At 44.2% G+C, this 24,983-nt stretch overlaps 1 protein-coding gene across 1 annotated transcript in view; it reads left to right on the plus strand.

The window, feature by feature from the left end:
* The window catches only part of LOC142208963 (protein FAM240B-like), a 71,654-nt gene that overhangs the window by 27,121 nt on the left and 19,550 nt on the right, over positions 1–24,983 (plus strand). The window lies entirely within an intron of this gene.

Raw genomic sequence — 24,983 nt, forward strand, 5'->3', positions numbered from 1 at the left:
AGTAGAAATTTTGTACTTTCTAGATCTGTGCCTCTGCACAATTGTGTCTCTGAGCTCTGCGAGCAGTTCTTTCCACATAATGGCTTGGTTTTCACTCTGATAAGTATTATCAGCTACAAGACTTTACATAGACAGAGGTATGTCTCTACAAATCATGTCCAATCCACTGAAGGTACCAAAGGTGGATCCAATTCAAGGGTAGAAATACCTCAAAGATGATTAAAAGAAATGTAACCCCCAGAGTTAACTTTCAAGTGTCACAGCAAAGGGTCTGAATACTTAAAGAATAGAGATGAGTGAGTAGTACTCGATCGAGTAGGTGTTCGATCGAATACTATGGTATTCGAAATACTCGTACTCGATCGAACACTACTAGCTGTTCGAAGTTAAGATTCGATGCAGAACCAGTTTTGATTGGCAGAATGCTATACATTGCCAATCAAAGCTGGTTCTTCTCTTACCTTTAGAAGTCTTCTCCCTGCGCAGCGTCCCCGCGGCGTCTTCCGGCTGGAATTCACTCTGCCTAGGCATCCAGCCTAGGCAGAGCCGACTGCGCATGCCCCCATAGACTATAATGGGGTTCGAAATCCGTTCGAACAGTCGAACAGTGTGCGGCTGTTCGAATCAGATTTCGAACCTCGGACATTTTAGTATTCGCTCATCTCTATTAAAGAAGTTTTCCAGGATAATTTTTTTTTTTAAATTAGGCTGGAGGAGGTGAAAATATTAAAAAAAAAACATACTAACTACCCAGTGCAGTCCAGTCCTGCTGCTCTGATATATTCTTGTGTTGGAAGTCCTCGCCAGCTGTGACGTCCTGGGTCATTTCATTTAGGCCGCTGATTGGCCTCAGAGGTCATGTGACTGCTAAGGCCAACCGGCAGACTAAGGAAAGAAACCAAGGATGTCAAGGGGGGCATTCCTCAACGCTCAGTGTCATTGCTGGGCGGTAAGGAATTCCCCCTTTGACAGTACAGATCTACGGACACCACTGTCAGGAGGGGCTTTCCTCACTGCCCAGCTAGACTGTCAGGTGGCCACTGTGGGGCATAATAGAGGTTGCAGGGGGAGGCTATGGGGCATAATAGAGGTTGCAGGGGCCACTGTGAGGCATAATAGAGGTTGTAGGGGTTGTTGTGGGGCATAATAGAGTTTTCAGGGGTCACAGTGAACCCAGCAACCTCTATTATGCCCCACAGTTGCCCATTCAACTATTAAGCCCCACAGTGGCTCACCCATGAATTATTATTATACTCTGGGGTCTTTTCACACCCTGGAGTATAATAATTAGAGATGAGCGAACAGTGTTCTATCGAACACATGTTCGATCGGATATCAGGCTGTTCGATGTGTTCGATTCGAATCGAACATCACGTGGCAAACTCCAAAAAAATTTGATTCCCCTCCCACCTTCCCTGGCGCTTTTTTTGCACCAATAACAGCGCAGGGGAGGTGGGACAGGAACTACGACACCGGAGGCATCGAAAAAAATCGGAAAAAGTCATTGGCTGCCGAAATCAGGTGATCTCCATTTTAGACGAATAGTGGATTTCAAATCCGGGTCATATGAGAATGTGAACTTTGTGACTAAGAGACAGGGATAGCTGTACAGGCAGGGATAGCTAGGGATAACCTTTATTTAGGTAGGAATGTTATTAAAAATAACTTTTTGGGGCTCTATCGGGTGTGTAATTGTGATTTTTGTGACATAAACTTTTTCCAATAGGAATGCATTGGACAGCGCTGATTGGCCAGAGTACGGAACTCGACCAATCAGCGCTGGCTCTGCTGGAGGAGGCGGAGTCTAAGATCGCTCCACACCAGTCTCCATTCAGGTCCGACCTTAGACTCCGCCTCTTCCGGCAGAGCCAGCGCTGATTGGCCGAAGGCTGGCCAATGCATTCCTATGCGAATGCAGAGACTTAGCAGTGCTGAGCCAGTTCTGCTCAACTACACATCTGATGCACACTCGGCTCTGCTATATCTGATGCACACTCGGCTCTGCTACATCTGATGCACACTCGGCTCTGCTGCATCAGATGTAGCAGAGCCGAGTGTGCATCAGATGTAGCAGAGCCGAGTGTGCATCAGATGTAGCAGAGCCGAGTGTGCACTAGAACCCCTGTGCAAACTCAGCTCACGCTAATAGAATGCATTGGCCAGCGCTGATTGGCCAATGCATTCTATTAGCCCGATGAAGTAGAGCTGAATGTGTGTGCTAAGCACACACATTCAGCTCTACTTCATCGGGCTAATAGAATGCATTGGCCAGCGCTGATTGGCCAGAGTATGGAATTCGACCAATCAGCGCTGGCTCTGCCAGAGGAGGCGGAGTCTAAGGTCGGACCTGAATGGAGACTGGTGTGGAGCGATCTTAGACTCCGCCTCCTCCAGCAGAGCCAGCGCTGATTGGTCGAATTCCGTACTCTGGCCAATCAGCGCTGGCCAATGCATTTCTATGGGGAAAAGTTAGCTTGCGAAAATCGCAAGCTGACAGGGATTTCCATGAAATAAAGTGACTTTTATGCCCCCAGACATGCTTCCCCTGCTGTCCCAGTGTCATTCCAGGGTGTTGGTATCATTTCCTGGGGTGTCATAGTGGACTTGGTGTCCCTCCAGACACGGATTTGGGTTTCCCCCTTAATGAGTATCTGTTCCCCATAGACTATAATGGGGTTCGAAACCCGTTCGAACACTCGAACAGTGAGCGGCTGTTCGAATCGAATTTCGAACCTCAAACATTTTAGTGTTCGCTCATCTCTAATAATAATCAGAGACCCAAGGGAGGTGACGGAACATAATTAACACTGTTATTTACCTCTCCGGGATCTTATGTTACTCCTAGCACAGGCTTCGGGCCTTTTTGGTAATGTCCTAGACGGCAAGTGGTCTGGGACATTACTATACAGGGCCTAAGCCTGTTAGGATTAATACTGGATCCAGGCGAGGTGAGTAACAGTGTTTATTATGTTCCATCACCTCCCCTGGGGCTCCGATTATTATACTCGGGGGTCTGAAAACACCTTTGAGTATAATAATAGCGGTAGTGGGTTCACAGCATGGACCCAGGCCTGTTCATGGCCGCCACCCAAGTCCTATAGCAGAAGGGGAAGCGGGGGCGGCCATGAGCAGGCCTGGGGAAGTAGGTAAATAGGCTTCTACCTGCTGGGGATACTCCAGCAGGTAGCAGCCTATTAAAAAACTAAATTAAAAAAGTATGTTACTTACCTCCCTTGCTGCTGCTGCTCTTGTTGCTGCCGCCTTCTTTTCACCTGGCAAAAGACATCTAAGGTCTAAACCAGTCCAGGATAGGGCCGCTCAGTTTGTTTTCAGAATGACCCTGTCCTGGGCTAGCTTATAAAAAAAATGTTAAAAAAAAAAGAAAAAGGTCAAATTGCAGCGGCTGCCGCCCCCTCTGACAGTGCTGCCTGAGAAGCTCACCTCGCCTCATTAGAGGAGTGACCCTGACTGATAACCATAGCTTTCATGTATACTTGGAATCCACCAGTCATAATAGCTGATTATGTACCTTATCTTCTCCCCCTTTTACAATGGCCTCTGCAGAGGTCACGAAGTATGTCTAGAAAACGTTTCATTGATGTCAATAGGGTCATCTCCAGGAAATGGAAAGTAATAGACTATATTCTCATGGCATTGCTTTTAAAGAAAAAAAAAAAAAAAGATTATTGTATAGATAGCATACATGTACAAGGCAATAAGGGAGGGGTTTCTTTCATCTTCACTAACAATGGGTGGGGCTATAATCACATAACATTTGTCGGTATAAGAACATAGATATTGGCCACAATGGCCAGTGGTTGCTACACAGAAGAACCCATACTACAGCAGTGACTGCAGGTAGCATTAAGCCTTGAGAACTCACTGTCCCTTTTTGACTACGGTAGAAGGAAAAATCGTTCCAAAAAACATACCTCTTCTATTTGTATCCAAGTCAATAAATACCAAAATAAGAAAGAAATAGTAACATAAGTAATGACAATATTGATTTTGTGACACGGCATCACTTCCCATTGCAAAAGCTACAGTAATTTGATGGCTCAGACACAAATAAATATCATGTCATTATTACTTTTATCTATAATAGTTTCCCACTTTCCGAAGAAATATCTGTGACAGATTCCTCCGCATAAAGAACATGTCTGTGTCTCTGCCTTTAAAAATCCAATCAATAAGCAAGTAAAGTACAAGGAATCACAAAATGAGCAAAAACTGGCTGAGAGCAAATTAAAGCATGATAATGGCTCTTCATTGCTGATTCTTTTAGCATTACTCAGCAGGAGTGTGATTGCTGTCACATACAGTGGAACAGAGAGATGTCACATTGCACAGTAATCATGCTTGATGACCTACCAACATAATCATGTTAAGTTTTATTCACGCTGATGTGCCTATGGAAATCATCCTTCAAGCACAGGGAAAGTGTCTGAAACTTAACTGTCAAAACTTATTAGCGCATCCTTTCTGTCTGTGAATATAGCATTGATTATTTAAATGTCGAAAGCTCTTATTCTGCAGTATTTTCTAGTGTGACAAAAGTGCCCTGTCTGAATTTAACAGCCCTAATGGAAAGCATTGGAATACCAATATAGCGCGGAAAAGGATTATGAAAATATTTCTTAATATATCTCCAGAAAATACTGAGCAAATCAGTTTGTGTTATTTACTCTTTAGCGGCACACATGGGAAACGAATGAACGTATGACCGACAAGCCCTGTTATTCACTAACTGAAATGAGATCCTTTACAATATGGAGGAATGTGGTCCATAGCAATGCAATATCCATATTGATGCACATCGAATCTATCAACAGACTTAAGGCATTATATTTCCTAATATTTTCTCATGACTGAATAAAAAATATGAACATATTTCATAATTTTTTCCTGACCCATCACACAATAGGCACAAATGGATCCCAATGGACCCCACTGACTATGATGGAGACCAACGCGTTTCTATTGTGTATCCATCTTTTTTTTTTTAGACAAAATAGCACAGCATGCTGCGCTGTTTAGTCTGTGATTTTTGACCAACTCTTTGAGGAATGCTCCTACTGGTGCTTTAGATACAGAATGAGAATATATCCTGACTTTTGTGTATTATTTGTTATTTTACTTACTAAATGTTACCTATTCACAGTATAGGCCACCAGTATCTCTGGGGAACTGACACCCAGACCTCACACAGATAAGCCGGAAGCTGTGGTAGTAGACAGGAAGAGTATGGAAGCTGCTCCTATTCAAGTAATTGTTGGGGATTCCAGAGATGTGAACCTAAGAGAGCCCTTCACAGGGTACTATTTAAGTAGTGTTCACAGCAAAAATGGGAGTGACTTTTTGAGGGTGTGGTCTAAAAAGGGTGTGGTTAAAATATTCAGATCGCCTATATTCATAGCAGACCCAAACCAACCCCTTGATCCTGATACTTATTTGCAGCTTCTGATGTAAATATAAAACAATGTCATAAAGTGTCCTTATTTTATCACTTTCCACAAAAAAAATTCCAAAAAGATATATAGTACAATGTTTTTAACCCATTAGCGACCAAGTGTCTTAATGACCTAGGATGTACTTTTGGGTGTGAATGAAAAGTTATTTCTGTGAAAGGTTCAGATAACCTGTCATCTACTGTGTTGTCTTAGTCCTCTACATGCTATGAGACACTAACTACAGGTTATATATTTCTTGTGAGTACTGTACAGAATTATATGTGGAATATACCATACTCTACTCACAATACAGCAAAGTGTGCACTTATTTTCAGTATTTGGATTATTTTATAATATGTCTTAAAGGGATCCTATCATTCAAACCAATTTTTTTCTCACTAACACGTCAGAATAGCCTTAAAAAAGGCTATTCTTCTCCTACCCTTAGATGTCTTCTCCGCGCCGCCGTTCACTTGAAATCCCGGTTTTTGTCGTTATGCTAATAAGTTCTCTCGTAGCACTGGGGGCGTCGCCAATGGAGATCTCTCTCCAGCGCCGCCTCCATCTTCTTCAGCAACGGCCTCTTCACACGTCTTCTTCCAGAGCGCGGGGGTTCAAAATTCAACACATGCGCAAGTCAGCTCTGCCAGCGGGCCTCGGCAGAGCCGACTTCACATGCGGGCGGCCATAGAACTACAGGAGTGTGCTGCGCATGCTCACATAAAAAAATGGCCGCGGGGCGTGGCTTGGCATGCACGCGAGCGGTCGCATGTTCTGAGCGCTCCGCTCCGTGCTCCGGTGGATTTGGGCTCAGACCTCTTCATTATGGGCAAGACATGCTCCAAAAAGACCCCTGGGGATCCCGCAAAGCCCGGGGAGCACTTACCCTCCTTCTTTACCCCGCGGACGGGGCCACGCCGACCACCTCTTCTTGCGGCCTGTGAAGAGTCGCGGGCGCCATCTTCATTGCCGGCACACGTGCTTCCTGGGGACCAACGGCTCTATCCAGCTTCCTCCTCCCTCCCGGACCTGCGGCACCATGGATCTGCAGTCGGGCAGGTCTCCGCGGCTCCTGACTCAGACCAGGTACGAGCGCTCACCCCTCCAGCCCCAGCCCTGTCTGCCCCTGCCTTAATCTCCAAGCTGGCCCCCCCTGAGCCAGCAGCTGCAGCACAGCAGGGATCAGCGGTTGCTGCGGCACCGCTGATCTCCATTACGCAGAACTCACCTCTGGACCCCAGGGGTACCCCCAGGTCATTGCAGCAGACCCCCTCACTGCTCTGCCAGGAGGACTGGCCTGCTGGGTCTGGGCCTGTAGACTCTGATTGGGGTGATTGTCCCCCATGTAAGTGGCCCTTGTATATGCCCTCGGGAACTCCACAGTATCACGCTCAGGCCTCTGATTGCTCCTCTGAGGAAGACCTGCCTCCCCCTGAGACCTGTAGGAAGCTCTTTGGACCGACCACCTCCTCTAAGGCCCTCCGTGCTGAGGCTCCTGTCTTTGCATCACATTTGCCGCCCCCTGAGGAAGCGGCCCTCATGTTGCAGAAATTCCCAGAACTACAAGCTCTCCTCGCCTTGAATAGGAGGGATATGGACAGTCTTGCTGATGATTTAAAGAGTGCTTGACGACAGGATCTGAAGGTGGTGAAATCGGATATATCTGATCTGCAGCAGAGGGTACAAGTTCTGGAGGACTTTAAATCCACCGTTACTACCTCTTTGGATTCTCTACAACAGCAATCCGTCACGCACTCTGCCCAGGTCCGTCATCTTGTTTCTCACCTAGATGACATTGAAAACCGAAACCGCCGCAACAACGTGCGTGTACGCGGCCTCCCTGAATCTGTGCAACCAGCGGACTTAATTCCCGCCCTTACTGGTATCTTCAACTCCTTGCTGGACCGCCCGCCTGATACTTATATTGAAATGGACCGTGCCCACCGTGCCCTGCGCCCGCGCAGTTCTGATCCGTCCAAACCTAGGGATGTGATTTGTAGAATACACTTCTATGCTATCAAGGATGAACTTATGCGTAGGGTCCGCAACAGTAAATCAGTGGACTTCAACGGTTCTTCCCTGTCTATTTATCCGGATCTGTCCCGTTTCACCCTCAGACAACGAGCAGCTTTGAAACCCCTGCTCACTATGCTTCAGGAACGCAAGATTCCCTATAATTGGGGCTTCCCCTTTTCTTTACAAGTGCGACGGAGGGACCGAACCCTCTCCCTCAATTTCTCCGCGTTCTGGGCCTCCCGCCCCTGCAGCTGCCCGACTGGAATTCCCTACTGGCTGACCCTAACAGCGCCGGTCCGATGCGCCTGATTTGGGATGCTATGGATGGAGCTGACCTCGGGCCGCCTCGGTCCCAGCAGTCGCAACGTCGCCGAGGCTTACCCTCGGAACGTGATTCACCCGCCTGATCGTCCTTTCTTTACTATTTTGCCCCAGATGGACTTTGTGAGTTTGTTCCATGCTGCCCATGTTTAGTTTCACTGTATGTTTTTGCATATATATATGCCCGTTGCTATTCTATGCCTTTCAGATATAGGTCTGTGCCCTGCATTATTCAGACTTTGATTAATTTGTCTCTCAACTTATGCCGGAGCTGGAGTGGCTCTTGTTTATGTTCCTTTTATTGTTTTTTATTGTTCGCTTGGATCTTGTGTTCCGACTTGTGGCTCGCCTTTCTCGTTCCCACGTAGATTGGTCCTGCACTACGGGACCGCCTGGAGACTCGTGCTCCACCTTCTCTTAGTCCCCCTTGTGGGTGTTGTTTAGCCTTTTACGCCCGCTCCTTCTTGTCTTGTCTAACGCGTCTTGTGGTGTGCTTGTTTGTCTGTTCCCTCTGGTAGTGGTAGTTACTGTTTATCCCTTGTGTGCTTTCCCATCCACCATCCCTATCCACCATGGCGGATATTTCTATCTCTTCATTTAATGTTAAAGGCCTTAATGTACCTGAGAAACGATCCCAGGTTTTGTATGACGCCCATAAGCGGAAGGTGCAGATTTTGTGCCTGCAGGAGACGCACTTTGCGTCCAATCGTGTCCCTGTGATCAGGAATCGGTACTTTCCGCAATGGTTTCACTGTAGCAGCTCATTGGGTAAGGTCCGGGAGGTGGCCACTTTTTTCCATAAAAACTTGCCTGTGAAAATTGTGGATTCCAAGTCTGATGGTGAGGCCAGATACCTGTTCCTGATCTGTGAGATTTACGGGGCGGTATACACTGTAGCCAACATTTATGCCCCTAATTCTGATCAAGTCCCCTTTCTGTTGTCTACCCTGTCCGACCTACAATCCTTTGCCAGAGGTCGGTTGATTGTCTGTGGTGACTTCAATCTTCCTCTTAACCCCCTACTTGACACTTCTGCTGGTAGGTCTCAGGTTTCCTATGGTGCGCTGAACAAGGTGAGGAGACTTCTTAATTCCCTGTTATTATGTGATGCTTGGCGAATCCTCCATCCCCTTGATAGGGATTATTCCTTTTTTTCCGCGCCTCATAACTCGTATAGTAGAATTGACTATATTCTTCTCTCACATGATCTCCTTTCCCTCGTGACCTCAACTAGAATTGATCCTGCTTTCCTCTCTGACCACTCTTCAATCTCCTGCTCCTTTCGTCCTTTCTCTTCTTCCAGCTTTCGTGCCAATACCTGGAGGCTTAATGAGTCGCTCCTCCTAGATGTGCAATGCTTGGGGGATTTGAAACTATCTACTGCTCATTTTCTTCAGGACCACACGGAGGACGACACCTCCCCTCCTATTCAATGGGAGGCTTTAAAGTGTGTGCTCCGTGGCTTCCTGATGAAGCATGGTGCTCGCTTAAAGAGGGAGGCGGGACTGAAGTTCCACTCCCTCTTGACCGACCTAGCTACCCTTGAGGCCCAGCATAAACAGACTCTTCAACAGGCGACTCTGGCCTCCTTGACGGCCACTCGCCATGAGCTTAAATCCTTGCTCGAACAAAAGCAGCAGCGACTGCGGCAATTGGGCCAGCGCTCCTTTTATGAATGGGGAAATAAGGCGGGGCGTCTCCTGGCGAGGGCGGTGAGGGAGCGCCGGGCGGCCTCTCATATACTAGCTGTCAAGAACTCCTCTGGCGTGCTCACTCATGCCACCGCTGATATTGCTTCCGCCTTCCAGAAATACTACGCTTCGCTCTATCATCTGCCCTCGCCGGGATCCGTCCATCCTGTCCCTGCCGATAACCTCTCACTTTCACAATATGTTGCTGCGACGGCTCTCCCCTCCCTCCCCTCTGAGGACATATCCTTGCTCGAGGCTCCTTTCTCGACTCAGGAACTGGAGGAGGGCATCTCCTCTCTTCCGGGTGGGAAGAGCCCTGGCCCGGACGGGTACACGGCCAGATTCTTTAAAGTCCTGAAAACGGAATTGGCCCCCCCGCTGTTAAAAGCATTTAATTCCATATCCCCTGATGTGACATTCCCCCCCTCGTTCCTTCAGGCGCACATTACGGTCATCCCTAAAGAGGGGAAGGACCACACGCTCTGCTCAAACTATCAGCCGATTTCCCTCATCAATACTGATGCCAAACTTTACGCTAAGTTGATCGCTAATCGTTTGAGCCCGCACATGGGGAACCTAGTTCACCCGGATCAGGTTGGATTCATTCCCTGTAGAGAGGCTCGTGACAACACTTTGAAGGCCTTCTCCGCCATCCATCATGCTCGGCGCTCACAGACCCCTATGTTGCTGCTCTCCCTGGACGCGGAGAAGGCCTTTGACAGGGTGGATTGGGGTTTTCTAGCGGCCACGCTTCAGCAGATTGGTCTCGGTCCGGCTATGCTTACTCGCATTCAAGCCCTTTATAAATCTCCTATGGCACGGGTCCAAGTTAATGGCTCCCTCTCATCTCCCTTTACTATTCATAATGGTACGCGTCAGGGTTGCCCCCTCTCCCCATTGTTGTACGCCCTAGTCATGGAACATCTGCTAGTGGCTATCAGACGCAACCCTGATATTCGTGGATTGCGTACTAAACACTTACATCTGAAGGTTTCTGCATTTGCTGATGACGTACTCCTTTTTATTACTCAACCGCTCCTTTCACTCCCTTCTCTTCTCCGGGACATCGGCATTTACAGTTTTTATAGTAATTACAAACTCAATCTATCCAAAAGTACTGCTCTTGGTATCTCCCTGCCGGAGTCGGTCATTGGCACCTTGCGCTCCTCCTTTTCCTTCTCCTGGTCTCAAGGTTCCATCAAGTATTTGGGGGTGCAACTGCCTGCTAACTTGGCGGATACCTACTCCTTGAATTTTCATCCGATTCTGCGCACCGTCCGTGCGGATCTGGAGCGCTGGGATGCCAAGGGTCTCTCGTGGCTGGGTCGTATCAACTTGTTGAAGATGAATGTCCTTCCCCGTCTATTATACCTTTTTCAGACGGTCCCTTGTATTCTTCCATCGAAATTTTTTTCCATGCTGAGACAGGCCTTTACGAAATTCATATGGGGCTCTAAACCACCGCGTATCGCCCGGGCGACGTTGTCTCGTTCAAAAAGGGGTGGGGGCCTGGCGGTTCCGGACTGTATGAAATATTACCTAGCGGCGGTGGCTACACGTATCCTTGACTGGCACCACGGCACACGCTCTAAGCTTTGGGTTGCCTTGGAGGGTTCCTTATGTCCTTTACCGCTTGCTTCCCTCCCTTGGCTGCACCAGAAGTTTTGGATAGACGATAGGACTCACCCGCTTCCCTTCGTGGCTAGTCAAACGCTCGGTGTATGTCGCACGGTCGGGGAAATGAAGAAGTTGTTCCGAAACAATGGTCCGCTCACTCCGATTTCGGGAAACCCGGACTTCCCTGCGGCACTCAACTCCCAGTTCCTGGGTCACTCAGTGGGCGACCTGGTCCTTCGCTTTCAGCATGTTACCTCCTCTTCTTCCCTTCTCCCTCGTTCGGAGCTATTGGCTCGGACTTCTCGTCCGGACTCAGTCTCCTCGCTTTGGCACTTCTCTCAACTCTCTCACTTTTATTCTTCTCTCAAGGTTCCCAATGATCTTCATAGACCCCTGCTCCCCCTTGAGCGCCTCTGCCTTTCCTCTATGCCTCCTGTTCACACTATCTCTCTTCTATACGGGATATTGGTAGGTGACGCCGAGGCCTCCTTGCCTGCCTTTGTGGGTGGTTGGGAGAGGGAGTTGGGGGTTTCGTTTCCGCCGGGTATGTGATCATCGGCTTTTGCAGCATGCCATAAATTCTCCATCTCTTGCAGAGCTCAGGAGACTAATTATAAGATTCTTTCCAGATGGTATAGAGTCCCAGCTCTTCTTCACACGATTTACCCCTCCGCATCTGACAGATGCTGGAGATGTCTCTCTGCTCATGGCACGATGACCCATATCTGGTGGGGGTGTCCCCTCCTGCGCCCTTTCTGGACTGGGGTTAGACGAGTTATTCACCAAGTCACGGGGGTGGAATTAGAGGACGATCCAGCTCCCTTACTCCTCTCTTTGTTCACACGCAAGTTTAGGAAATCAACTCGTAGGCTTTTAGGTTTTATGTTGGTTGCGGCTAGGTCTGTAATCCCCAGACTCTGGCAATCTCAATCTCCTCCTACTCTACTATCTTGGCTGAAGGAGTTCCTTCACCTCCGCACGATGGAAAATCTAGTGGCTCAACTGCGCCCCGAAGAAGGGACGTTCCATCAGACTTGGCTTCTCTGGGACCATTTCTACTACTCCGCTGACTTCAGTACCCTTTTCCCTTCTGTTCCTTTGTGACTTACTGTTTGTCTGTGTCTTAGTGTTTTCTTCTCATTCTATAGTTAATTTCGATGTTTGCTTCTTTTCCCATTAGCATGCGACATTTGACTGTTTTGATTTTCTCTGATTGTCATTGTACTTGGACTCTGCTGCGTCAGAGGATATCTTTCCCCTCCTATCCCCTCCCTTTTCCTTCCCCTATCTCCCTTGCCCCTGTTGCGTATTGTTGTTTTTTTTTTTTTTTTTTTTTTTTTGTCTTTTTCAGCCCCACACCGCCCTTCCCTTTCTCCCCCCTCCCGACCCCCCTTTGTTTCCCATTGTTGTAAAAAATTCTCTGAAAAATCTTTCAATAAACTTTAATGTTAAAAAAAAAAAAAAAAATGGCCGCCGCATGTGAAGTCGGCTCTGACCAAGGCCCTCTGGCAGAGCTGACTTGCACATGCGTTGAATTTTGACCCCCCGCTCACCGGAAGAAGACGTGTGAAGAGGCCGTTTCATGAAGAAAATGGAGGCAGTGCTGTAGAGAGTTCTCTCGCAGCATTGGAGATACCCCCAGTGCTGTATGAGAGCTGGGGCCTGCCCCCAGTGCTGCGAATAACTCATTTGCATACCGACAAAAACCGGGATTTCAAGCGAACGGCAGCGTGGAGAAGACATCACAAGGTAGGAGAAGAATAACTTTTCTTAAGGCTATTCTGACGTGTTAGGGAGCCTTCACACGGAGTTTACGCTCCGCTAATTCTGAGCGTAAACTCGTTCAGAATGAGCGGCGTTAAAACAGATCCCTTTGATTTCTATGGGTGCCAGCATACGTGCGCTACCCATTGAAAACAATGGGAGGCTTTTTTACCTATTGCTTTCAATGTGATACGCGCGTATGCCAGCACCTATAGAAATCAATGAGCGGAGCGTGAACTCCGTGTGAAAGTTCCCTAAGGGAGAAAAATAATAAGTTTGAATGATAGGATCCCTTTAATAAAGGTTATGTTTTGTTTTTTGGGGAGCTTCCAGCCCTGTACTATACAGAAGTATGGAGCCATACCTATATGAATCTTACTAAATCACTCACATGTTGCTCATTACAACTATGGGACACCAAATAAATATAAAAGACCATTTTTTCCCCATTGACAGGACAGTCAGGTGTTATCGAAAGCACTATTTTACACTCTAATGAAGACTTTCATTGTCACATTCTGCTTGAAGGAGGTAATGATGCACAAACGCGCAAACCTCATTCACCTCACGTGCGTAAAAATAATAGACGGTAAGATGAAATGGACAGGCTGTCTTTCTAGCCATTGTGCCCACAAATAAAGCATTCTCCTGATTTTTTCTGCTCTAGTTCTAGTAGCGTTTTTTCCTGCTGAGAATATACGTATTCACTATTAAAATGTATCAATAATTGATACGGTTTTGTTATTCTCTCTTTTTCATGTATTATGTGTGAGATCAGGTAGTTAACAGTCTGTCAATGCCACCCATGAGTTACATTGGGTATAAATGGAGAATGATCAATAGTTAAAATTTACTGAAGTAATAAATGTGCCGATAGTTAAGCCTGAGAGTTTCCTTTGTTGTTACATAAGCCTGGAGTAATGTGAAAAGGCCACAAGTAAAGAGAGACACAATTTGCTGTTAGGCTGTTAACATTTTACAGCAATGTAAGACACTGGTTTATCTTTTCAAAGCATAACCTTTCCAACTATGACCTAAAGTTGTGTCATATACATACTGATGCTATTTCATCGCCTTCTTATCACCTTGCAAACAGTAGCCTTGGACTATATTGGGACTACAATAGGTAGGCTTACAATAAATCTCGCTAAGGCTGGGTTCACACTACCATTCAATTCCATTATGAAGGAGTACATTTAAAAAAAAAAAAAAAAAACACCTTTCATAACAGACATTAATGGACACTAACTGATGTTAATGCTTCCGTTTTTTCAACTGTTCCATTTAGTAGATTGATTAAAAAAACGGACACACTAGCATCAGTTAGTGTGAGTTAGCATTAGTTAGTGTCAGTTAGTGTCCATTTTTTTATACGGTCCGTTTTTTTAATTTTTTGTTTTGTTTTGTTTCTGCTTTCTGAGCATGCGCAGAAAAAAAGGACACAAAATAACGGACAGTAACTGATGGCTATCAGTTACTGTCTGTTATAAGTCCGTTGCCCACTCAATGTTAAAAAAAATAATGGGCACTAACCAACAAAAAAGTCCTACATGTAGGATTTTTTGTTTGCTGGAAAAAAATGGACTTCTGACAGATTGGGTGTAAATGGACACAAATGGAAACTAACAACCACAAGATAAAATCCCATTGAAATGAATGGAAATTTTAACGGATTTCTGATGGTTTAGTTAGTGTCCATTGCTAAAATCTTGTAATGGACAATAGCTATGGACACTACTGACGGTCACTAACGGGAGTGTGAAAGCCCCCTAAGGCAACATATAAGGTTGATGTATCTGCAGAGGAATATTTTGTGATGTGTGAATTGATAGTCTGCTTTAGCCCATGGGCTTGACAGACATAGCTATCAGCTGTTGAGCTCCTCACCTAACTTATTGTCAGTATTACTGTATACAATTATTTTATTGCAGGTGGAGTTAAAAGTGTTGTCACCTCTATAAACACTAAAATTTAATTTGTTCATATGTTGACTATTGAAACCAGGCTCCATATTAAACGTTTGACTGCCTCCCCTTCCAGCTCCCAAATGGTATAGCACACTTCCCTGGCACCCACACAGAATAACACCCCCCTTATCGGCACCCAAAGGGTAAAAATGCCCCATTTACCTGCGGTACATGATATAACACCTCCTTTACCGGCCCCCACATGGTATAACACTCTCTTTACTGGCCCCCACATGGTATAACACTCTCTTTACTGGCCCCCACATGGTATAACACTCTCTTTACTGGCTCACACACAGTATATCATCCCATTTACCACACACAGTATGCAGCCCCCTTTAGTGGCTCCCACATGGTATTCTTTACTAGCCACGCCTGGTATACTACTCTCTTTACTCTTTACTGACCCCCACATGGTATAAAGACCACCATACTTATTCCCACATGATATATTACCTCCTTATTGGACAGCCTGTAAAAAAAACAAAAAACAAACAAACTGTTGTTGATGACATATTAGCAATTACTATAAGCAATTACTATGGGACATGATTGCACCTTATATGACAGAATGGTATTTTAGCCTACTAGAAAAAAGGACCTGTATTCAATTACAGCCACCCCCCATATTTACATCAATGTAATGCAATTCATTTGACAATGACATGATGTAATATTGCCTTGTAGTGCTAGCCTAAATCTGGTAATACACCTTAGATAGTTCTTTGTCAAATGCTTGTTCAACTGCCCTCTATTCCTCCCAACTTCAGCTTTGATTATGCATGGCCACCTTAAAAGTACACAAGTTGGCCGAAATAAATGCTAAAGGTGTTCCAACAGGTATTGTTGTTACAATCATTGTACAAAAAAAGGATAGATGGATCCGCTCGACCAGGAAGAATATTTGAAAACATAGCCTTTAATCCATAGACAAATACTACTGCAAACCTTTAAAGGTTATATATTTGACTTCTTACAGAAAAGCTAAGACCCCCACTCATATTGTATATTATGTTTTTGTATTTATTGTATATTTATAGTGCATTATGTTGTTGGGTTTTCTATTTAGCACTAGACTTCTTGTCTGAGGGTATGGTCATAAACTACTTACCATGCAATGTACGGCCACTCAGAACTATACTGGTTTGCTTTAGGTTACTCTCACACCTTCTCTCAGACCCTCTTGAAATGGTCACCATCTTTTAAAAATGTATAGTCAGTAGGCGACGTCTACGTTCTAAGACCTTAACAACCACAGGAACCCATGGGCAATAATGCTCTACTGAGTATTGTGTAACTTCAGCACCTATCAGGACTGGTTCATATCTGCGCATGGGTTTAAGTTCGGGGAGTCCACTAGGTGACCCCCCAAACGGAAACTTGATCCACATTAAAAAAGCGGTTACCTAAGGAACCCCAGGGACCCCATAGATTATAATGGGGTCCGTGTGGAAAATGTGGAGAGAATAGTGGTGCTTGCAGGAGAGGGGGACGGAATGGCTCGAACGCAGATGTGAACTGGGCCTAACTTCTCTATCATTTCACCATCAGTCAAAGCCCTTTGAGATGAAGGGAGTGCTCAGATTGCGCTCAGATTGTACTTAAGTTTTTAAAATGCTACTAACCCTTTAAGAATGATCTTATTACAACAAGTCAATGTAATGATAAATCAACTTTTTTTGGTAATGACAATGTAATGTCTTGTGTTTTACGGTATAGTGTTACACATTGTTGAATGGTTGGGCTTATTTTTGAGGGCATTTTACTTTTCGCACAATCTGAAAATGTAACACTTTTCTGTACTGTTTGGAAAATGTACTGACAGCGATAAACTTTTCTCATCAAGCTTAAAGTACAACTAGAAAGGTATCTTATTTAAGCCAACATTATAAGTTTGCTTTGAAATTTCTATATGCTAGATATGAATAAACAACATGTAAAGTATGCTTAATTTAGAAAACTATGCTTCTATATAAGTTCAGCTTAAGAAGCGTTTCTGCATTTCTTTACTTTGATCAATAAGATACACTGCCAAAGCAAGCTTTTTAGTGAAGCGAGTTGGCACATGTCACGTTCTGATAAATTACAATGAAAGAGCAGAACATTTCTACGCTTTATGGATGTAAATCACATTTACTATTCACGGTTTTCCTTATTAGAGAACTGTTGTAAAAATTCAACTTTGCTTAATAAATTTCTATTATATTTAATGGTTTGTGTGGGAGGGTTGGGTTTTTTCTATTACATTTGTAATATATATATATATATATATATATATATATATATATATATATATATATATATATATACACTCACCGGCCACTTTATTAGGTACACCTGTCCAACTGCTCGTTAACACTTAATTTCTAATCAGCCAATCACATGGCGGCAACTCAGTGCATTTAGGCATGTAGACATGGTCAAGACAATCTCCTGCAGTTCAAACCGAGCATCAGTATGGGGAAGAAAGGTGATCTGAGTGCCTTTGAACGTGGCATGGTTGTTGGTGCCAGAAGGGCTGGTCTGAGTATTTCAGAAACTGCTGATCTACTGGGATTTTCACGCACAACCATCTCTAGGGTTTACAGAGAATGGTCCGAAAAAGAAAAAACATCCAGTGAGCGGCAGTTCTGTGGACGGAAATGTGTTGTTGATGCCAGAGGTCAGAGGAGAATGGCCAGACTGGTTCGAGCTGATAGAAAGGCAACAGTGACTCAAATAGCCACCCGTTACAACCAAGGTAGCCAGAAGAGCATCTCTGAACGCACAGTACGTCAAACTTTGAGGCAGATGAGCTACAGCAGCAGAAGACCACACCGGGTGCCACTCCTTTCAGCTAAGAACAGGAAACTGAGGCTACAATTTGCACAAGCTCATCGAAATTGGACAATTGAAGATTGGAAAAACGTTGCCTGGTCTGATGAGTCTCGATTTCTGCTGTGACATTCGGATGGTAGGGTCAGAATTTGGCGTCAACAACATGAAAGCATGCATCCATACTGCCTTGTATCAACGGTTCAGGCTGGTGGTGGTGGTGTCATGGTGTGGGGAATATTTTCTTGGCACTCTTTGGGTCCCTTGGTACAAATTGAGCATCGCTGCAACGCCAAAGCCTACCTGAGTATTGTTGCTGACCATGTCCATCCCTTTATGACCACAATGTACCCAACATCTGATGGCTACTTTCAGCAGGATAATGCGCCATGTCATAAAGCTGGAATCATCTCAGACTGGTTTCTTGAACATGACAATGAGTTCACTATACTCCAATGGCCTCCACAGTCACCAGATCTCAATCCAATAGAGCATCTTTGGGATGTGGTGGAACGGGAGATTCGCATCATGGATGTGCAGCCGACAAATCTGCGGCAACTGTGTGATGCCATCATGTCAATATGGACCAAAATCTCTGAGGAATGCTTCCAGCACCTTGTTGAATCTATGCCACGAAGAATTGAGGCAGTTCTGAAGGCAAAAGGGGGTCCAACCCGTTACTAGCATGGTGTACCTAATAAAGTGGCCGGTGAGTGTATATATATATATATATATATATATATATATATATATCTTCATGTGGTGTAAACACCAGTGAATCCCATCCACACATTGCAGAAAAATAAGCACAGCGGATCATTGCAGTTTCGGAAATCAATATATATATATATATATATACTTACATAAACGCCAGTGGTTTCCCTATAAGTATAATTGAAGCAGAAAGTCTGCAGAGGAAACCCCTTTTTGTAAAAAAAAAACACTGGGGGAAAAAAACGTGAGGCATGGCTGCAGCATTTTTTCCCACAGTACTTTTTGCTGCAACCCGCTACTTGGGGCCTTAGCCTAAAGAAGACCTTTCACCACTCCTGCCAAGTCGAGTTCTTTGAATGATATAATAGGCTCTGCTCCAATTGTTCTGACACAGCTTGAATTATTTCTCTAGCCCCCACTGTTCCTGAGCAATAACTGTAGGTAGTTTTGATACCAGATATGCTATTTAGGTTCTGTACTGTCAAGTGGGCAATGTCAGGCAGGAGAAGGAAAGGAGAGCCCTGAATCACACCCCTTGTCTGTTCCTTTTGATACCATCCACCTGCCACCTACCCATATGTTGTGAAAAATTTGTGTTCTTTTTGCAGATTATGCTATTCTTTTTGAGCCACAGCCTGAAAAGGAATGGGGAAAATAAAGGAAGCACTTCTACCCACCTGCTAATAATTCCATACCTGGCTCTGGCTAAAAATAACCACAACAAATTCTGCACCGACAAAAGCAGCTTATCCACAATTTGGGGACTTGGACTATTGCAATGTTTTGCTTCAACTTTCAAAATATTTTTTAGTTTTGCTACTTTTATGCATATTAGCAAAGGACTTTCTGTGGGGTGTAGACATATTTGAGCAGTATTGATCTATCACCTACAGCACTAGTAGGTAACCTTTTTTGTTCGGTGTGCCGATTTAAATGAAAAAAATCACAGATGAGGTCCTCGGAGTGCCGGTCAATAATTGTAAGTCTAACACTCCTATACTACAGTCATATACCACAAATCATAACATAGAAGTGCTAACACCAAATTAAAGAAATTTTTTGAGAGAAGTCCTCAGTAGTTGATACCTTTTTTAATGGCTAACTCAAAAAGTTTTTTGATGACATATCGAGCTTTCGAGACTCTATAGAGGTCTCTTCATCAGGATGGTATAACACAATTTCTGAAGATAGGCATATATATACACAGAGAAATGGAGTGTTAGATGCAAAATATGCCTACCTTCAGAAATTGTGTTATACCATCCTGATGAAGAGAACTCTATAGAGTCTCGAAAGCTCAATATGTCATCAAAAAACATTTTGAGTTAGCCATTAAAAAAGGTATCAACTACTGAGGACTTCTCTCAAAAAATTTCTTTCATTTCATATCCACTGGCTAACATGGTACAAGGATATATATTTTTTCTTTTACCACCAAATGCTGAAGGACACGTGTTTACTGCTACAGGGGAGGGACCTGTCTGGACCTTGAGGACTGTTTTTTTTTCCACCCACTTGTAATTCTTGCACTTGGGGGTTAACAGGAGCAAGTGCTCCTGTTAACCCCCAAGTGCAAGAATTACAAGTGGGTGGGAAAAACAGTCTTGGAGGATGGAGGAACATATTGTAATGGAGAAAAAGACGTTACATTCAGGTGAGCCTGACTTATTTAAGTGTGTTGATGCGTAAGGCTAATGTAGTGCGTAATGTAATGCATAAGGCCCATGTAGTGAATCGCTGCAAAAAAAAATGCAGCAGAAACACATCACGGTTTCTTACACAGTGTTTTTCTTTGCAATTTCGCTGCATAGGGACATTCTACCCCTATTATACCTATACGCAAAATGCCATTATTTTTGTAGGTATAATTGACATGCTGCGATTTACAAAAACATTCATTTTTGAAAACGCAGCTTTTTGCTGATTTTTTTTTCCTGCAATGTGTGTGGGACTAACCAGAATCCCATCCACTATGCAGGTACTGTAAAACGCAGTGTTTTTTGCCATGGCGTTTTCACAACGTGGGGCCCTGGCCTTAATATACTTCACCATGGTAATCAGCTCCCTTTGAAGTGTAGGGAATTAGAAGCACGTTCATCTATGATGCTTTATCAGAACAGGTCTCAGCCATATCTGCACCATGATTTCTAATGTATAGTTTTCTAATCCCAATGTCTCTTTATACATTTGCCACTGCATTTATGTAAATTTATTGCTGTTTACATCACCAAAATCATCAATTACCATTGACAGCACACTAAAGAGCAATGGTAGTAATTAGAGGCCAGAAAAGATATATGATGTGCACACAGGAGGTATAAATAATAGCACATACGGTTCTTTATTTATAGATAATAAAGGGCATTTACATTATTTATCATTTATTCCTGCATAATGTGCAACCATGATTATATACCAACTGCTGTTATAGCATCAACATATTCTACATCATTCATAATAGTCCATAAAGCTCTATGTTTCATCATTAGACACTCCTATTAGATCACTGCAATAAGCTATACTTTGTTTACAGAGTACCTTTTCCTAAATGAATAGTACAAGTGAATAGAAGAAACTTTCTAATATATCTTATTAAAGAATAATGTTTTCTTCTCCACTTTTCGTGCTGCATTTCTCCTCTAGTCATTCATTCACTCACTTACTCATTCATTCAGATTCACATTTCTAATATCAATTGTATCCATATCCAGCATCATACACAGATGTTTATGGAGAAGGGAAGGAGGCTAGTAATTGATTTATTGCCTCACTCTGTACAGTGGTAGAGCATTATCTTAATATATATAGTAGAGTCAAGAGAGATATTGTTATTGTGTCTTTTCTAACAACCTTTCCTTCCCCTCCTCTTTTTATAGACTTCTGTGTTACCTTTAACTTAACCTGAACAATGGAGAATGAAGTGATTTTCTTTAAAAGACATATTACAAATTCCATATAGGGAATCACAATGTACATTTTTTCCCCTATCATTATGTCTTTGTAGAATGGGAGGAAATCCACTCAAAAACGGTGAGAACATACAAACTCCTTGTAGATGTTGTTCCTGGCGGGATTCAAACTCAGGACTCCAGCGCTACAAGGCTAACCACTGAGCCACCGTGTTGCTCCACTCTCTGACTTTATGTGAAAAGTGCTGCAGGAAAAACGGCAATGCATTTCCTTTGTGGTTTTTCCAGCAGCACTTTTTGGCTGTGGCTCACTAACATCAGCACTGTAAGGTCAACCTACCATGGCCTATTAGCTGAGAAGCTGTCAGGTGGTACTATAACATCACAGACTGTATCTGAGTCATACATATGTGGCAATAATTTTCACACAGCCAGTTTTGTTTGTCTGTGATCAATTGCCACTTGTTCAGTTCAGTTCAAAAATGATCAATTTGGAAAATTTAGGACAAACTGGATGGTGATGAATTGGTTTGCCCATCTCTACCTGGGCCATCTCTACCTGGTGGTACTTGTGCCAACTCTATAACCTATTCACTATCTGCATTGAACACCATCTGTTTTGTTATGACCATACAATGTAATTATAACTACATACCTCCCACCCATCTCGGATTCTGAGGGACATTCCCGAATTCCGGGTTGTGTCCTGCCGTCCTTGTCAGTGGGAGGTATGTCCCGGTTTAAACTTATCTGCGTCCAGAGGATGAGTTGAATACACCGGTGAACAAAGCAGGAGCTGTCGACAAACAGCTTCTGCTTCTCTGTTGTGCTTCGGCCCCGGGAGCTGGAGGTACGATGTGATAACGTCATTCACATCATGCCTACAGCTCCGAGAACACTCCGTGACTGAGATTGCAGACAGAGCGGCAGAAGGAAAAGTGAGTATCATTGTTTTTTATGTTAAACTTTGAGGGCAAATTGAGGGGGAACATGATGAACGGGGAACATGAAACTAGCAGCAGATAAAGAGGGGCAGAAGGAGGATGACATTAAACTGGTGGCAGATGAGGGGGGACATGAAACTGGGTACAGAGATGGAGGCGGAACATTAAACTGCGGGGCAGATGAAGGGGGCATGAAACTGGGGGCAGAGATGGAAGGGGAACATTAAATTGGAAGCAGATGAAGGGGGAACATTAAACTGGGGCAGAGATGGAGGGAGGACATTAAATTGGGGGCAGATGGAGGGGGCACTAAACCAGAGAAGATGAAAGGGGGCATGTAACTGAGGGCAGAGATGAAGGGGGGGCATGAAACTGGGGACAGAGATGGAGGGGGAACACGAAACTGGGGCAGATGAAGGAGGGACATTAAATTTGGGCAGATGAAGGGGGCAATTAAACTGGGGGTAGATGAAGAGGGGCACTTAAACTGGGGGAGGTATTAAGAGGGACATTAAACTGGGGACAACTAGAGGGGGACATTAAACAATGGGGGTCACTGGAGGAGGACATTAAACAGTGGAAGAAGCTGGAGGGGGACCTGTCCACCTATAGTTGCCCACAGTTTAATGACTCCCTACAGCTTAATGTCTCCTTCCAGATGCCCGAGTTTAATACCCCCCCTCTAGTTACCCCCAGTTTAATGTCCCGCCCCAGCTGCCATTAATTTATTGTCCCTATCCATCTACCTGTCAGGATTTGAACCTGTGACCTGCTGTTTTGCCCGGTGTCTCCTTGCTACCTGAGCTATCAGGCTTGTGGAATAATGGCCTGTTGGACGTCTGTGTGGAGCCTACTGCTGAGGCTCATCAGCTGCTGCTAATAATTGGAACCCGCCCTGTATTAACCTTGATTGGACTGGCTATATATAGGTGACTCTGACACTTCCTGTTTGTGTTGGTATTGTGTTCTGTTTATTCCGGATACAGCTTGAACACCCTCCTTGCTGGAGATCTTCTTCAGTTCTTTGGAACTTCACCTGCAAGCTCACCGTAGCTTGACTACAGCCCTTGAAAGACTACAGACTTCTACCTGGTCTTTACTCAGCTGATCTTGGACTACTACCTCAGCCCCCTGTGGGCCATCCACCTGCTGTCTCCAGCCTCCTCTGTGTTTCCCGACGACTGGACTCCTGATCCCGTACCACTAGTAGCGTGACACTACCCCACTGTTTAATGTCACCCTCCAGCTGCCCACGTTTCATGTCCCACTCGTTTCCCCCAGTTTAAACTGGGGCACCAGGAGAGGGACTTAATACTGTAGAGCAGTTGGAAGGGAAAATTATAATATGAGGGCATATAATGTACGGGTGGCTGTAGGAGCATTATAATGTGCGGGGGCACATGGTAAATGGATGAGATTGGGCGGCGTCAACGTAAAAGTAGGTGGAGTTAAATTTTACATGATGTGCATACCGCAACGTACATTTTGTCCCTCTTTCCGTTCTTTCAAAGTTGGGAGGTATATATCTAGTAATAACATTACATATAAAACAGATGGAATGCAATATAAATAGTATGTTCCTGAACCAAAGTGAAGTTAATTGAGCACAGCCTGGGAACCACTATGGAGCAAATTGTACAGTGTGGGGCCACTGTGGAGCAGATTGTACTGTGTGGGGGCCCCTTCACTATTTCTATCACACAGTATCTGTTTTATATTAGACGTAATATGAGTACAGGTTGTAATAACATTGCACAGTCACTACAAAACAGATCCTGTGTGATGTAAATAGTGAACATTAGTTGTTCAAAAGTATAACATATAACACATAAAATGAGCCTTGTGTAGGCTTTCTCAGTCTCCTAATCCTCTAATCACCAACATTTCAGAATCCTACATATACTATAGCTTAATGTATTCTATATAAAGCATACCTTTATTATACAAAATAAGTAATAATCAGAGCTTTAAAGAAGCTCTATCAGCAAAATTAAATCCGGAATGAAGAAGTTCGTGAGCGTACTGCTCTGGAGGGAGCGATACTGCGCACGCGCAGGATTTGAACACAACCCGCCGGAAGAACAGAAGATCAAGGCTGGGAAGAGCCAGGACAGGAGGATGTCGCTGGAAGAAGAGGAAGGGGCATGACAGCAAGATGACATCGGACCGTGGTGGACCGCCCACCGTGCACAACAGGTCTGATTTACCAATATGTTTTTATGGTTTTATTTTGAAACGGGGGGGGGGGGGGAGGTTTAAAATAACATTAGCGGTGCCTGAATAGACTTTTTAAAGGCTATTCACGCATTTGTGGGGCTCATGCAGCATAATTTTACTGATAGAGCCCCTTTAACTAAACTTTATGCTATGTAAGCTCTATTACTCATGCAAGAAACTTACTGAAACATCATGACATTGAGAATCATATCACTTTTTTCGGACAACACTGTCGGCATAAAGATACAAAATGCAAACAAAAAGTCTGTTAATTTCTTTTCATCTGTCTTGTCTTTCTGTACTGAAAGCAAACACATTTATATGCAAAACAGTAGATTTTCTTAAGAGTGTATAATTCAGAAAGCAGGTGGAGTTTGTAAGAAACCACCTGTGCAAGTAATGATGCAAGACTTCTCAAACAAACCACGCTGAAATTGTACAAAGATAATTCCAGTCTTCTGCCTTCTGTTGCATGAGATAAAATAATTCCAAGTTGTTCAGAGAAACCAAAAAATAAAACATTTTTCTTGTTTTCAGCTTAGCTTCTGTAACTTGTCAT

This window comes from Leptodactylus fuscus, chromosome 1, assembly GCF_031893055.1.
Source record: "Leptodactylus fuscus isolate aLepFus1 chromosome 1, aLepFus1.hap2, whole genome shotgun sequence".
NCBI classification, from domain to species: domain Eukaryota; kingdom Metazoa; phylum Chordata; class Amphibia; order Anura; family Leptodactylidae; genus Leptodactylus; species Leptodactylus fuscus.